We start from the raw sequence: 13,247 nt of genomic DNA, 5'->3' as shown, positions 1-13,247 counted from the left end.
GTCCCCGCCTTAACTCCCGAAAACAGTCCTTTTCAAGGCTACCTAAACGCTTCTGAAAATATTGAGACGGACTGATTTTCCGACTCAGTTAATTATATATTATTGTTCTCTGTACGGAAGAATACATAATATTTCAGTAACTTTTACACCGAAATTTCCGAAGCTTGCAAATTCTGTTGCAAATATTGCGTTTTGCGTTAGTCAGAATGTGCGAAAGCACCTGGCGCGAGGCTAGCTGATCAAGGAGGACGTAATAATATGAGTTTTTGTACAATATATTGTGCACAAAATTACGTTGAAGCAATGTTAAATTGATTTAATATGAAGAAACAATATAACAAAACTTACAAGCCATACAGTGTTTAGTGTGTGTTAAAGGAACTTCGTTATTTATGTAATTACAACAAGACTATAAAATATAGAAAGCCGTGTAACGTCAACATGTAGACACACGTGGTTATAAATTGCTGAAGTGATGTATCAGTGGGAGTTTGAGTTCTTGGTGGCTTGTTTTACATTTCCATCTCTTCTGCTTCATATGCAGGTAAAGTTTAGATAATAAGTCTATTGATATCCAAGATGTTTTGGAAGAAACTCGTTTTATCTGCATGACCAGTGGGACGAACTGCATGGAAACACATTTCTAATTATATTTGAAATACTGTGGTTTTCATGGAAGTATAAACAAGGAAATTTATCATCTAATATTCAGAAAGTGATAGTTTATAGTGCATATCATCACCTGGAAATTCTTGAACAAAAACCAGCTCTCAGGGGGCTTGTGATAAAAAAAAATTGTAAGGTCCGGGTACTGCTGATTTTTTAAAAATATTAATCCAACGACTTCTTATTGGTGTATTGAGGTAATCTATTGCATGAATCACTGTAATTTAACAAGGGATCTATTTATATTTGAGCAGTCTCGTGACAAAATATTACAATGAGTGCTTAATTACAAACGTGTTTTCCCGCAGTGAGCTCCCACAACTTCGATAATCTTCATTCCTAATAGCCTAAACGTCCGTCCTCAACCATTAAAAATTCAACAACCAAAGGTATTTGGAAGAAATTTATGTATGTTTCTTGATTGTGTATTGTAAGAATTTCTATATGTTTATTGCTACTTACTGCTATTATCAGTATTTAATACAGTATATAATTTGCTTCGAAATATTTACGCTTTTATGCTAACGACGTTCTTTTGATTTGATGTTTATCGTTATTATTCCATAAACAGAGTGGGTTATGTCAGTGGAGATGATACCAAAGAGCAGTTCCTCTCAGATAATTTGTCAGGTTCATTCTACGTATTTCAGTGCATTTTAATCAGAATTGGCTTCTGATAAAAGAACGTGTATCTCCTCGATACTCTCTAGTCAAAAATACGAAAGTAAGCGTTTACCATCAGTTTCGGCGAATCTACCTACTTCAATCTGAAAAGTAGTTACGAAATATTTCTATCACACCTGATAGTTTGTTAAAGTGCACCATCATAGTACAGTGGAGTCCGTCAAGGCTATGGAGATAAATAGATGTTAATACAGTGGAGTTCCGTCTACACAGGTTACATTTCAGATGTATGAAAGGTGAGTGACAGTTGCTGAGTAAATTGCACGTATCACCAGTGAATATATTTGGGTGACGGTTGCTGAATAAATCGCACGTCCCGCTGTCAGAGTAATACTGACTTGTTCTGTATTTTAAAAGTGTAATCCCGTTCGTAGTGGTTCGGAACTAATTTCTGATAGTATTACTATTTATTGTAAGTCACGACGGCTGCGCTGATACATTAATAGTAAAGCAAAGAAGTAAATGTTATCACTCTTACTGCTAATTGTGTAATTAGAACAAATTTGTAGGTGTATTATTTACGCTCTTATCAGAGAAAACAAAGGTGTGTAAGGAAAATCATTAATATGTCCAAATTTGATAATTGAATGATGTAAAGCAGTATACTTGGCCGGTGCTATTATGTACTTCGTCCTTGTCTTGTGTCCCTGAGAGTAGATTAGTGCGTCGTTTTTCTGAAGTTGGCTACAGCTGCATATCATTTCCCAGGTTTCAAATGTAGTTATTCATCACCTTGGATATAACCGACTTATCAGTTACAATTACGTGGAAGAAGATTAAAGGAAACGCGAACTCTGGAAACTGAGTTGATGTTCATGGACTGTTTTTTTCTTTAATGGTTAAAAATTGACTTTTCTCTTCATGTTATTTTCCACTTTCTCCAAAGACATAACCTTGTATTATCGAAGATTTGTGAACAATAAACATATTCCAATTGATATATATATATTTCCAAAAATACCGATGGAATAGATAGACTGCCAACAGACTATCGAGGAATTATGTAGTAAGGTAAGATTGATTACATTTCTTATGATATTGTTTATTATAAGTTAGTAATTTCATTTGGTTGCACCAGAATGCAAGAGCCTTAAAAGGTTATCCAAGTCAAACATAATTTGTAAAACGTAAGAGAGAAAGTTACAATATTTCTAGAAGTAAACCACTCCTTGAATCCGATTTCTGTGCAATTCTACTAACAAAAAAAATAATTCTCTGCAGGCTTTGAACTCAAGAGGACCTCATTAACTAGCCCGTACTCTACCAATGAGCTAACATGAACACGCAAATCCAACCTGAAGAAACACGACTTTCAATTTCCGGTATTCCATGACATGATGATCATGTACTTTGCAAATGTTGTATTCAACTTGGGATATTCCGCAACACATAATACTGTATTTCACGAATATAAATGACATGCTGTATTGAGAATATTGAGAAGTTACATCTGTATGACAAATAGCTGCAAATAAATACACTACATGATTTATTTATTGCTAGTGAACGAGTTTCTTAACTTGTATTTAACATTCTCATATATATAATACAGACCAACTGTGAACACCTACCTATTTCAGATGTTATATTTTAAACATAATAATTACTACATTCTGCAATGATTATGTTATATATATACAACTGATGTATTTAATGTCATTATTTTATATAATTTTTCATGCATTGCGGAAAATATAATTTTTAAAAGAGCATTGACCCAGATGAGATTCGAACTCACAACCTTATGATTTGAAACCCGACAGCTTACCAGTGAGCTAATACAAGGACTTCTGCTAAGGTACTTTTAGCGATGTATAACGGTTCTCAAGAAAATTATGACATTCATACCCACTAGAAACGCTGTTTTTGTTCTACTTTGACTTTTATTTTAGTGCTCAGGTGATAATTATATTCTATGTCTTAACTTTGAGCATTCTTTTACATATGGTAAGATTCGTTTACGTATCTAAATGTTCCATCACGTATGGAAAGCTAAATGACAACCAAAAATGAGCTGACATTCATACAAAAATTCGAAATATTGTATCATTAAATATTTCAATCAATGTTGCTTTTTTTGTACACTTGGTAACAACTCTTAATATATTTAAAAGAAGAAAAACACATCTGCAAACTTTTTCCCGATTGCAAAGGCTGGCTTGGAGGTTCGAACCTGGTTTACTACTTCCCGAAGATACCCGAAGTTGGACTTTGAAAATTTTTGCCTCAAAACACCAATAAAGAATGCGCTCAACCTTTTTGAGACAAGGTGTACATACTATGGTCCTAGGCTACCATACCAAATTTTTAAATTTGGCAATTTCCAAAAATTAAGGGGGTGGTCCTATTTACCCCTGCCAAAATTTAGGGGGTGGGCCATGGTACCCCTGCCAAAATTTAGAGGGGGTGATCCTATGTGCCCCTAGGTCATTGACCCCGGGCCAGGGACCATGGGTCCTGAGGCAGGGACCCAGGGGCCAAAAAGTTTCCTCAGGTGCTGCAATTACTACTTACACCTCCCTCCCCCCCTAAATGACGCCGCTGACCGTAATACGGCAAATTGTGGATGCGTTAAAATATTAAATAATCATTTGATAAAGTGGATACTTTCAAATATTTAGGTTCGATATTAACAGACGAAAATAATATTCACGAAGAAATTAAATGTTGACTAAAATCAGGGAATTCGTGTTACTATTTGGGTCAAAATCTCTTGTCGTCGCGAATTCTGTTGAAGAATTTGAAGCTTAAAATATATAAAACATTAATGATGCCTGTTGTTCTGTATGGTTGCGAAACAGGTTCGCTTACTCTGAGGGAAGAACATAGACTGAAAGTATTTGAAAACAAGATCCTGAGAAGAATATTCGGACCCAAGGGGAACGGGAATGTGGAATGGCGGAAACTTCATAAGGAGAAACTACATAATTTATACGGTTTACCCAACATTGTTAGGGTCATCAAGTCTAGGAGGCTTAGACGGGCAGGTCATGTAGCTAGAATGGAAGAAAGTAGAAACGGTTTCAAAGTCTTGACTGATGGACCCATCGGAAAACGACCATTAGGAAGACCTAGAAGCAGATGGGAGGACAATATTAAGATAGATCTCGCTGAAATAGGAATACAAAGTAGAAACTGGATCCAATTAGCTAAGAATAGAAGTCAGTGGAGAGCTTTTGTGAACGCGGCATTGAACCTCCGGGTTCCATAGGCCATAGAGTTAATTAGTTAGTCAGTGGTTCTGAAGGTAAAAAGAACCAGAACAGGAAGAGAGGCTTATAAACCGAACCAAATGGAACTAATTGTTCATCACGCCAATATCCTTTTTCTGCGAAAAGAAAGAAGGGAAAGAGGGTTTTATTTTTGCCCCTTGCTTACTTTATTTGTTATGACCAGTCATTCACGGATTTTTAGAGTGAAGTGAGGGAAGGACATAATACTTAGAAGTACGTAGCACATTCACACACACACACACACACACACACACACATTAAAATTTATATTTAAGAGAGGCAAGGATATAATACTTGAAAATACCTAGCACACTCACATACATGAAATGAAATGAAATACACACTCAAATGTATATTTATCTCTATAGGATACCAAATAAATTACAGATAGAAAATAGAAGGGTGTTCCTATAATGGATTTCTGCTCCACAGGAAAATATGTTCTTCTGATTAATTGTTCAGAGCTATTTGATTTTAATTTGAAGTTATTAATATAATGATTAACCTTTTCCGGATCCTGGATTTTTGGGCTATTTTTTAGACTTTCAGTCAAGCAGCTACTGTATCGTCACTATTTATCCTAGGATCATGGTTCATACCTCGTTCTCTTCAGAATAGAGCTGGCTTTCAAATGGTACCACTTGCATGCTCATACCATATACCAGAAGCGGGACAAAATGTCAAAGTGAAAATTTCGGAGGGAAAATTTTTTCTAGAACTTTGGCCCCCCTGGACCCCCCTGTGTGATCGTAGCCATCTAGAAAAAACTCTGATAAATAGTATTTGGTGTACTGAATGTGTGTGCCAAATTTCAAGTTTCTATCTTGAATAGTAAGGGCGGGAGAATTTTTATAAAAAATTCCCACAATACCCCAAAGTACCATAAAACACTATGATCTGAGGAAAAAAATTTCTGTGACATCCATAATTACCCTAGGACTATAATTTGCCAATCATTCTCTTCAGAATATAACTGTCTTTCAGGCGGTACCATTCACATGTCTCTATCATGTATCTAAGGTGGGAAATTCCTCAAAAAAGGGATTTTTTGGGGGCAAAATTTCCCTTTTTTAAAAACCTTTTGCCCCTCTGGTTCCCCCCTGTTTTAACACTGACATCAGAACAAAAAATCTGGTAAATACTACTCGGTGGACTGAATGTTTGTGCAAAATTTCAATCTTCTACGTGAAAAAATAGGCCAGCCAAAAAAATTTCTCTACTTTGCCCCACTTTTTCCCTATACAAAAGTATATTTGGATAAAAATTCACTGAGACGGCCCTAATTACCCTAGAATAATAATTCGACCGTCATTCTCTTCACAATGGAACTGCCTTTCAGACGGTATGACTCGCGTGGTCCTATCATATATGTAAGGTGGGAAAATGACCCAAATCGGGATTTTGGGGGTAAAAATCCCTGTTTTTACCCCTTCGCCCCTCTGGTTCCCCCCCTGTTTTAACACTGACATCGGAACAAAAAAATCTGGTAAATACCACTCGGTGGACTGAATGTTTGTGCAAACTTTCAATCTTCTACGTAGAAAAATAAGCCCGCCAAAAAATATTGAACATAGGCTTAGAAAATGAGAAGAGAAATTTTTGACTTATGACGTCACCACCTCCTATTTCTGGACGCAGGACGGTCTGAAACCATACGTAATGCCTTCTACAAGGCCTCTGGACTTGAAAAAAAAAAAAAAGGACGAAAAAGCTCAAATAGAAGAGAAATAACGCAATGTGCCATGAAAAGTGCATATGGTACAAATTGTACCATAGGATCCCCAAAGGGTTAATTAATTAATTAAAGACTGATATTCTTTCTTGGCGGAAAAGTTTGCAAGTGATCGGGAAATTCCAGGGCTTTGAGCGGGAAATCTCTTATTCTGAATCTGACAACACTGTGTAAGCCGCCCCCCCCCCCTATGTGAAGGCGGATGGACTATTTGGCGGAGAGGTACACTTGTTTTGCTGTACGGAACGGATCCATAGGTTGTAAAATGTACAGAAAAAATTGTGTAAGTCTTTAATTTGTCCATATTATATCGAGAACAGAACCCAAACAACCCCTGCGGTGCTTCTAACACCTTCCTACTAGTACTAGTATTACCTAGTGGTGCGCAATGGAAATATTTCCGGGAGTTTTCCCTGATGTATAAATTCACGGGAAGGAATTTATTTGCATTTCTTTATTTGATTTTCCATATTATCAGAAAATAATTAGTTTTACGTTTTAAATAATTTGGAGGTTGAAAGAATAAAATTCGTTGACTGTACTTTATGTAACTAAGTATTATGATTTTTTAAATTCCCATTTCAATTTGTACTACAAAGTAGCAAAATACTAAGGTCAATGTTCCGTTAAGGGCGTCTAGTAATTTCTTCCATACAAAATTTGAAATTTCTTCACTTCTTTCCACTGATTTTCGTTTGATTACATAATATAACGTTAGGTTAGGTTAGTTTTGGGCCCCTTAACTGGACATGGACCAATACTAATTTATAAACGATGAAAACGAACCAGTTTGTAGAGTTATCTAGAAATGCTGTAGACGTAGAGTTGAAGTACTATCAATCCACACCGAACAACCCTTAGTAATAGGCTACATGTTGTCGTCTTTGACTCGAATTTCGGTCTCTGAGGAAAGATGAGACATGGAATAAGGGAATCTCTGTAGCTGTAATTACATACACATTTAAAATATAATGTTATCAAAATTAGGATTGCATCTCAGGATGTTTCGTTAGTTCTGGCGTTTCCGGACCTGTGTTAATTAGGATTTGTTTTGTTCTTCATTACCTGTGTATATATGTGCCAAGCGTTGTTACAGAATTATTGTAATACAGTAAATATTGTAAATAATCTTAGGTAATAGTATACATGAGAACCCCCTGATCTGCGTTTCTTCTGTGTTCTATCACCACTTCTACATGAAATACTAAATTTTCTACGTAGTGCAATAGTAAGAAGTATCCACGTCCACAAGACATTCGATATGCGTTAAATTCCCTCTCCCCCCCCACACACATATAGTCATAGATAAAGTACAAGGGCACTACACATGCAGTATCTTATCAGTCGATAATTAAATAAAAGTCGCTTTGTTACCCCCTTTGTAAGTTCGTACATACTCAATGAATAATCCCTAAAAGTATGAGCGTCCTGCTCCTTCGGGAACGGATGCAGCTTCATGTATACTATATTCTAATCTTAATTTAGTGATTTAATGGTACACAGTAACAAAGCACAGTGTACTTCAATCAATATTCTGTATATATGCCATTATTTACACTGGGCAACCTTAGGAATATTTCGACAGACTAAGTATCTTGTGGCAGTTACATAATCTAATTTCTTTGTAACGTAAGTAATTAATGTGTTTACAATATCAGTAGTAGGGTCAAGTTTAGAAAATTCACTAAAATGTAAATTTAAACTGTTCAGCGGTGTAAAAGTTTGTGGACTTTCTATACCAAATCTTTTTAACATATTTACTCGCATAAGACATATTTCTAATAAATATATATTTATGCATACTCTCTAAATATAATAAAACAACATAATACCGTTTAGAATATACGTTTTAAAGAATCTTCTGGAGACCGTTCAGAATATACGTTTTAAAGAATCTTCTGGAGACCGTTCAGAATATACGTTTTAAAGAATCTTCTGGAGATAACAGAGACAAATATACTCTGATTAAAAAAATCGAATTTTATTTAGTAATCATGATATAGCAATAGAATGCAATTTTCTTTTTGTTTGTACATAAATTCCCGGAATATTCCAATTTTTGAAAATTTTCCTGGGAATATTCCCGGGAATTTGCGGATCACGACTATACCCCTACTCGTACTACTACTACTACTACTACTTAAACTGTTATCCGTATAGTAAAACTGCATGGCTAATAACGTAATGTAACGTAACTTAATGTATTCCAACCAAATGTAACTGAAGGTAGGTGGCTCGAGTATACAAGTGAAATTTTTAGTATTTCACGAAAAAATTTCGTACTTCATAATCCTCCAGAATTTTTCCCTCTCATCACAAAATTTTACTTAGCATAGATGGAATTCACGGGATCCACCAGAAATAATTTTGGTGCGATTTTACTATATTAATCTAGAGGTTTTAAATGTACGGAAACATTTGGCCAATTCTTAAATTTGCTCATTTTATGTCGAGAACAGAAAGTTCCCTGTAGGGCTTCTAGCCCGTTCCTACTACTACTCCTACTACTATAACTACTTATACTATGGATCTGTATAGTAAAACTGCACGAATAATTGTTTAAAACATAACCTTTTTCATGATTTGTGTGTAGATACTCGGTACGACAAAATACCTACAATAAAAAACAAAACCAATTTGTGCTAAGGTGCCACCAAACAACACGAATGCCTTGTAACTGATTCAAACACTGCGAATCTCGTGCTCTGGTGTGCGTTCTAGTAATTGCCTGTCTTGGGAAAGATTCCTCCTAAGGTTCCCTCATTCCTACAATCAATCACTCGCAAATAATTTTCGTAAGTCCAAAGGAAATAATTTACTGCTGCTAGTTCTGTCATACAGTATGCAAAATTTGATCAAATTCATTGATACGTGTGAAATGCCTCTGTAGGAAAAAGATTACCGGCCCGCACGTTCACTAAATTCCTTTTCCAAATTTGTGGAAATGACATTGTCAGATATATTTTCTCGCCGTTTTTGTGCTAAGACGAGATACAATCGCTTTCAGACAAGAACTTTAACAGAATAGTACGGACGATTTCCGCTTCATCTAGTAACTAAATTAAGATCTATGAAATCCAGGATATAATTTAAGATTGCTAACTTTGTACAATTACGAAGGAAAACAAAATAAATCTGGATTGCAAACATGTCTTTATGTGTGCACAGTCTCAGTATGTTCGGCCACTCCATACGCATACGTCTTTAATACTTAGTGGTAATATGTCATTGGAAAATAAATTGTAGTAGTAATGAGGAGAGAAGATTTCTGCCTAAGATTGAAAGAAATACTGCGAAAGCACCTGTAACCATACTTCAGTCCGATCGGAAAAACCTCCGTGGGAGTTTTGTAGCTGCGGGAGGAAACATTCACTTGCGTAGAAAAAGAAACTTGAGATGAAGCTTATCAGGCAACTGTGATATAAAGTACTAACAGTCATATCTGAGTGAAACCAATATTTGTAAGAGGAGGAAATAATATACGATTGTTTGCTTGTAAGGTAGAGAAAATCGTGCAGATTTACTTTAAGCCCTCTACTCGAAATAATTGGGGAAACAATATATCAGTTTTACTAATTTCCTTATTGTCCCTTGAAGGATTTGCGATTGTCAACATGAAAATATGTCGCTTGAACTAGATAAAGTTCTATGGGACCACCAGAAGTAATTGTTGAAAAATTACAATTCTTTTACGATTTGCGTATAAATACAGCTTCTGAATGTATAATGTAACAACTACAGTGCAAAAGATCACCGACCTGTGCTAGGCAGCCACTAAAAAGCACAAATGCACTTTACCCGAGTCGTAGCAGGACGTGTGCGGGGCTGTGTGAAATGGGAGCAGACGTGTCAGAGTAGATGGTTATAAGAGTAAACGAACTCGGAGACAAGTTGTTTGATACATGTTTCCATAGCACTTGCAGTTGTTTCATATTAGTAACGCTACACTTGCAAAGATACAATACAGTGTCTGTACACTATATAGAAATACACCGCTCGTGGAAAGTAGCATCTAATAGAGCCGTTTAGCATATGCATTTACTTATTTAATGCGTCGTATATCAGTTGTAATGTTTACGGTACTACCGGAACATTTGTAAACCTAAAATACAACTCTATTGTTTTATATTACATTTTGTTGCTTGCAGTTATTTGTTCTCTGCAGTTCTCTGCAGTTATTTGTCTCTGCAGAAAAGATATCTGTTTTCATGTCTTTCTATGCAAAGTGTTCTATTTTACCTGTAAATCTTCGAAACTGTGTGCCAAAACTACACCAGCTCCGAGGTAATTATTTTTTATTCGTCATACGAAGAAAAAAACTTTTAAGTTGTAAAAAGTCTATTAATATGAACAGGGATTTATTTTATTAAAGTAAGTTTATTTGAAAAATTTGGTTAAAAAGAAAGGTAACATATTTCTGTTGCCTTTTTGTTTTACTTAAGTTTTAAATGTTATCAAATTAGTTGTTGATGTATATGTCCATTGGGTAGTTCCGTATTAGGATTTGATTGGGATTGATTTTGGTGTTTGAAATATGAAAAAACATCATTACTTAGCAAAAAAAAAAAAAAAAAAAAACATGCGACCAGGTGTCTATTTTTTAAATGTTTCAGTTTAGTAAAATATACCATTTACGCATGCTCATAATACGTTTGTTCTTTCGTTAATGTAATTTAGGTAGCGCTGGACTGTAAAAGGATTAGGAGGGAGCCCCATTGTATATCTTACAAGATATCTATAGATAGTCTAAGGTTATTTTGTGCGTCATGTTCATTTCTGGTAAGAACTCATATTAGGATCCAACCTTAACCAGTATGTCTATGTTTCATATATCATTGCTACAAAATTGGACGCTAAACGCAAATAGAACAAATAAACCAAAAAATACAATAAGTTATTAGAAGAAATGTAAAGAATTAAATACTGGAGAAGCAAATTAAAACAGGCGACAACGATAAATTTAAGTAGAAATTGCTTATGCTACGTGCATTTGAGTAAAGGTAAATGGCTGGATAGAACAAGCAAATCTCCATAACATATTACGACACATCTTGAAAATGTTATCCATTTTAAGTGGAAAATTTGTATAGCATTGCTGTCACGTTTTATTTAAATAATATAAGCTAGTAATATAGTAGAAGATATTTTAGTTTAGGCGTTTCCTGTGCTCATGCAACACTGATCGTACGTTGAGTATTGGCAAATTTATTTGAAAAATAAAAAGCAAGAATCGTACCTCGATAAAATGTAATAATGTATAAGAAAATTATAATGATAATGAAGATACAACATATAGGCCTATGATATTTCATATGTAAGTAGAAGAAAGTAATAGGTTTTCCTTTCACAAGGGATACAATTTTAAAAAATCTTATATTGGAGATTATTTCGATATTTCTGTTAAGTTCTGTATTTTTAGCATTTAGGCATATCGTTATAAGTAGTAGCAAATTTTCGGATATTTTAAAGTACTGCTTCCAGTACTTTTTATATCCCTAGTTTGATCACAAACAATTCCAAGCACTTACTCAATTTCACATGAAGTGGTAACTACTGTTGTCTTCTTCCTTCATTGTCCACTGCCCTCACCTGTTCTTGTTACGCCACTGTCATAAGGACCACAGTTTCTAAAGTTTAATATGCAATAAAATAAATAAATATGATACTAATCTCGTCAAGTAACCTGCAAGGAGATTGTTTATGATGCAGTTTCTTCTAAGACGGAAATCGATATTCTTCGATTGAAAAATCACCAAGCAGACGCCACCGGCTACACGTACATTCTTTTCGAACAGCAGACAGACCGACGTCTATGACTAAACTTGGTTCGTGGTACTTCATTTCTATTTCTACAGAGCTTCTACGTTACTTTACAAACTGGTTCCTTTCAACCATCTGTTCATGGTTAGTACTTTGCTTCTTTCTGGTGCAAATGGAAACGGAACTTAAAGAATCATATTATTAATTTGTTATATAAAGTACAGTTAACGAAGTTTAATTTTTAACCCCCAAATAATTTATAATCTAGAAGTAAATAATAATAAATCAAAGTAATTAGTTATATGGTTCTTATAATTTAGAAAACAAAGCATAGAAAGGGAAATAAATTTCCTCCCAGGTCCCAGCAATGCACTTGGGTATATGCTAGGGGAAAAAACCTGGAATACCCTCATTTTTTTATTTTCCGTCCCACGAAATAGTCCCACTGGCTACCGGTGCTAGTGCCGCTTCGCCTAACCTAAGCTAATCATATTCAGTCTAACCAAATATCTCAAGGGCATTCCGTACTTTTCTTAAAAAAAATGTGCATAGTTTCTTAACATAAACCATAGTTATGCGAAGTGACGTAATAACTTATATTTCGATTATCTCTATTTTCCAGATAGGGCCGCGGTGGCTCCGTGGTAGAGTGTTCACCTCTGGAACATGTTCTTGCGGGTTCAAACCCTGCTCCCGCCAAGTGAAATTTGTCGTGGACAAACACCGTGTGCGTGGGTTTCCTCGGGGTTCTCCCGTTTCCTCCCACTTTCTTCACTTCATTCATTTCTGATCATCTCCGTCTCCTTTAGCCTAGCCGGCATAATCGTGGGACGTAAAACTCAAAATTTCATTTCATTTCATTTTCTATTTTCCAGATACGCTAAAATTTGTATAGCACTGCTGTCATGTTTTATTAAAAAAAATATAAGGTAGTAATATAGTAGAAAATATTTTAGTTTGGCGTTTTCTGTGTTCATGCAACAGTGATCTACGTTGAGTATTGGTAAGTGTATTTAAAGAAAAGAGAAGAAAGCAAGAAGCGTATCTTGATAAAATGTAATAATGTATAAGACAATTATAATGATATGGAAAAAGAAGATATAGGTCTATGATATCTCGTATGTAAGTAGAAGAAATTAATAGGTTATGTTTTTCTTTGACATGGGGTAAAA

General features: G+C 35.1%; 1 protein-coding gene across 1 annotated transcript in view; it reads left to right on the top strand.

The window, feature by feature from the left end:
- Nucleotides 1-6,504: 6,504 nt before the first annotated feature.
- Nucleotides 6,505-13,247, top strand: part of LOC145673575 (uncharacterized) — an 84,075-nt gene continuing 77,332 nt past the window's right edge. The window contains exon 1 of the mRNA XM_081743416.1: nucleotides 6,505-6,598. The gene's annotated coding sequence lies outside the window, so the exon portion shown is untranslated. The remainder of the gene's footprint in view (nucleotides 6,599-13,247) is intronic.

This window comes from Thermobia domestica, chromosome 16 (genome assembly GCF_964235325.1).
Source record: "Thermobia domestica chromosome 16, izTheDome1.hap1.1, whole genome shotgun sequence".
Classification (NCBI taxonomy): Eukaryota; Metazoa; Arthropoda; class Insecta; order Zygentoma; family Lepismatidae; genus Thermobia; species Thermobia domestica.
This window is presented reverse-complemented; position numbering and strand designations above follow the sequence as displayed.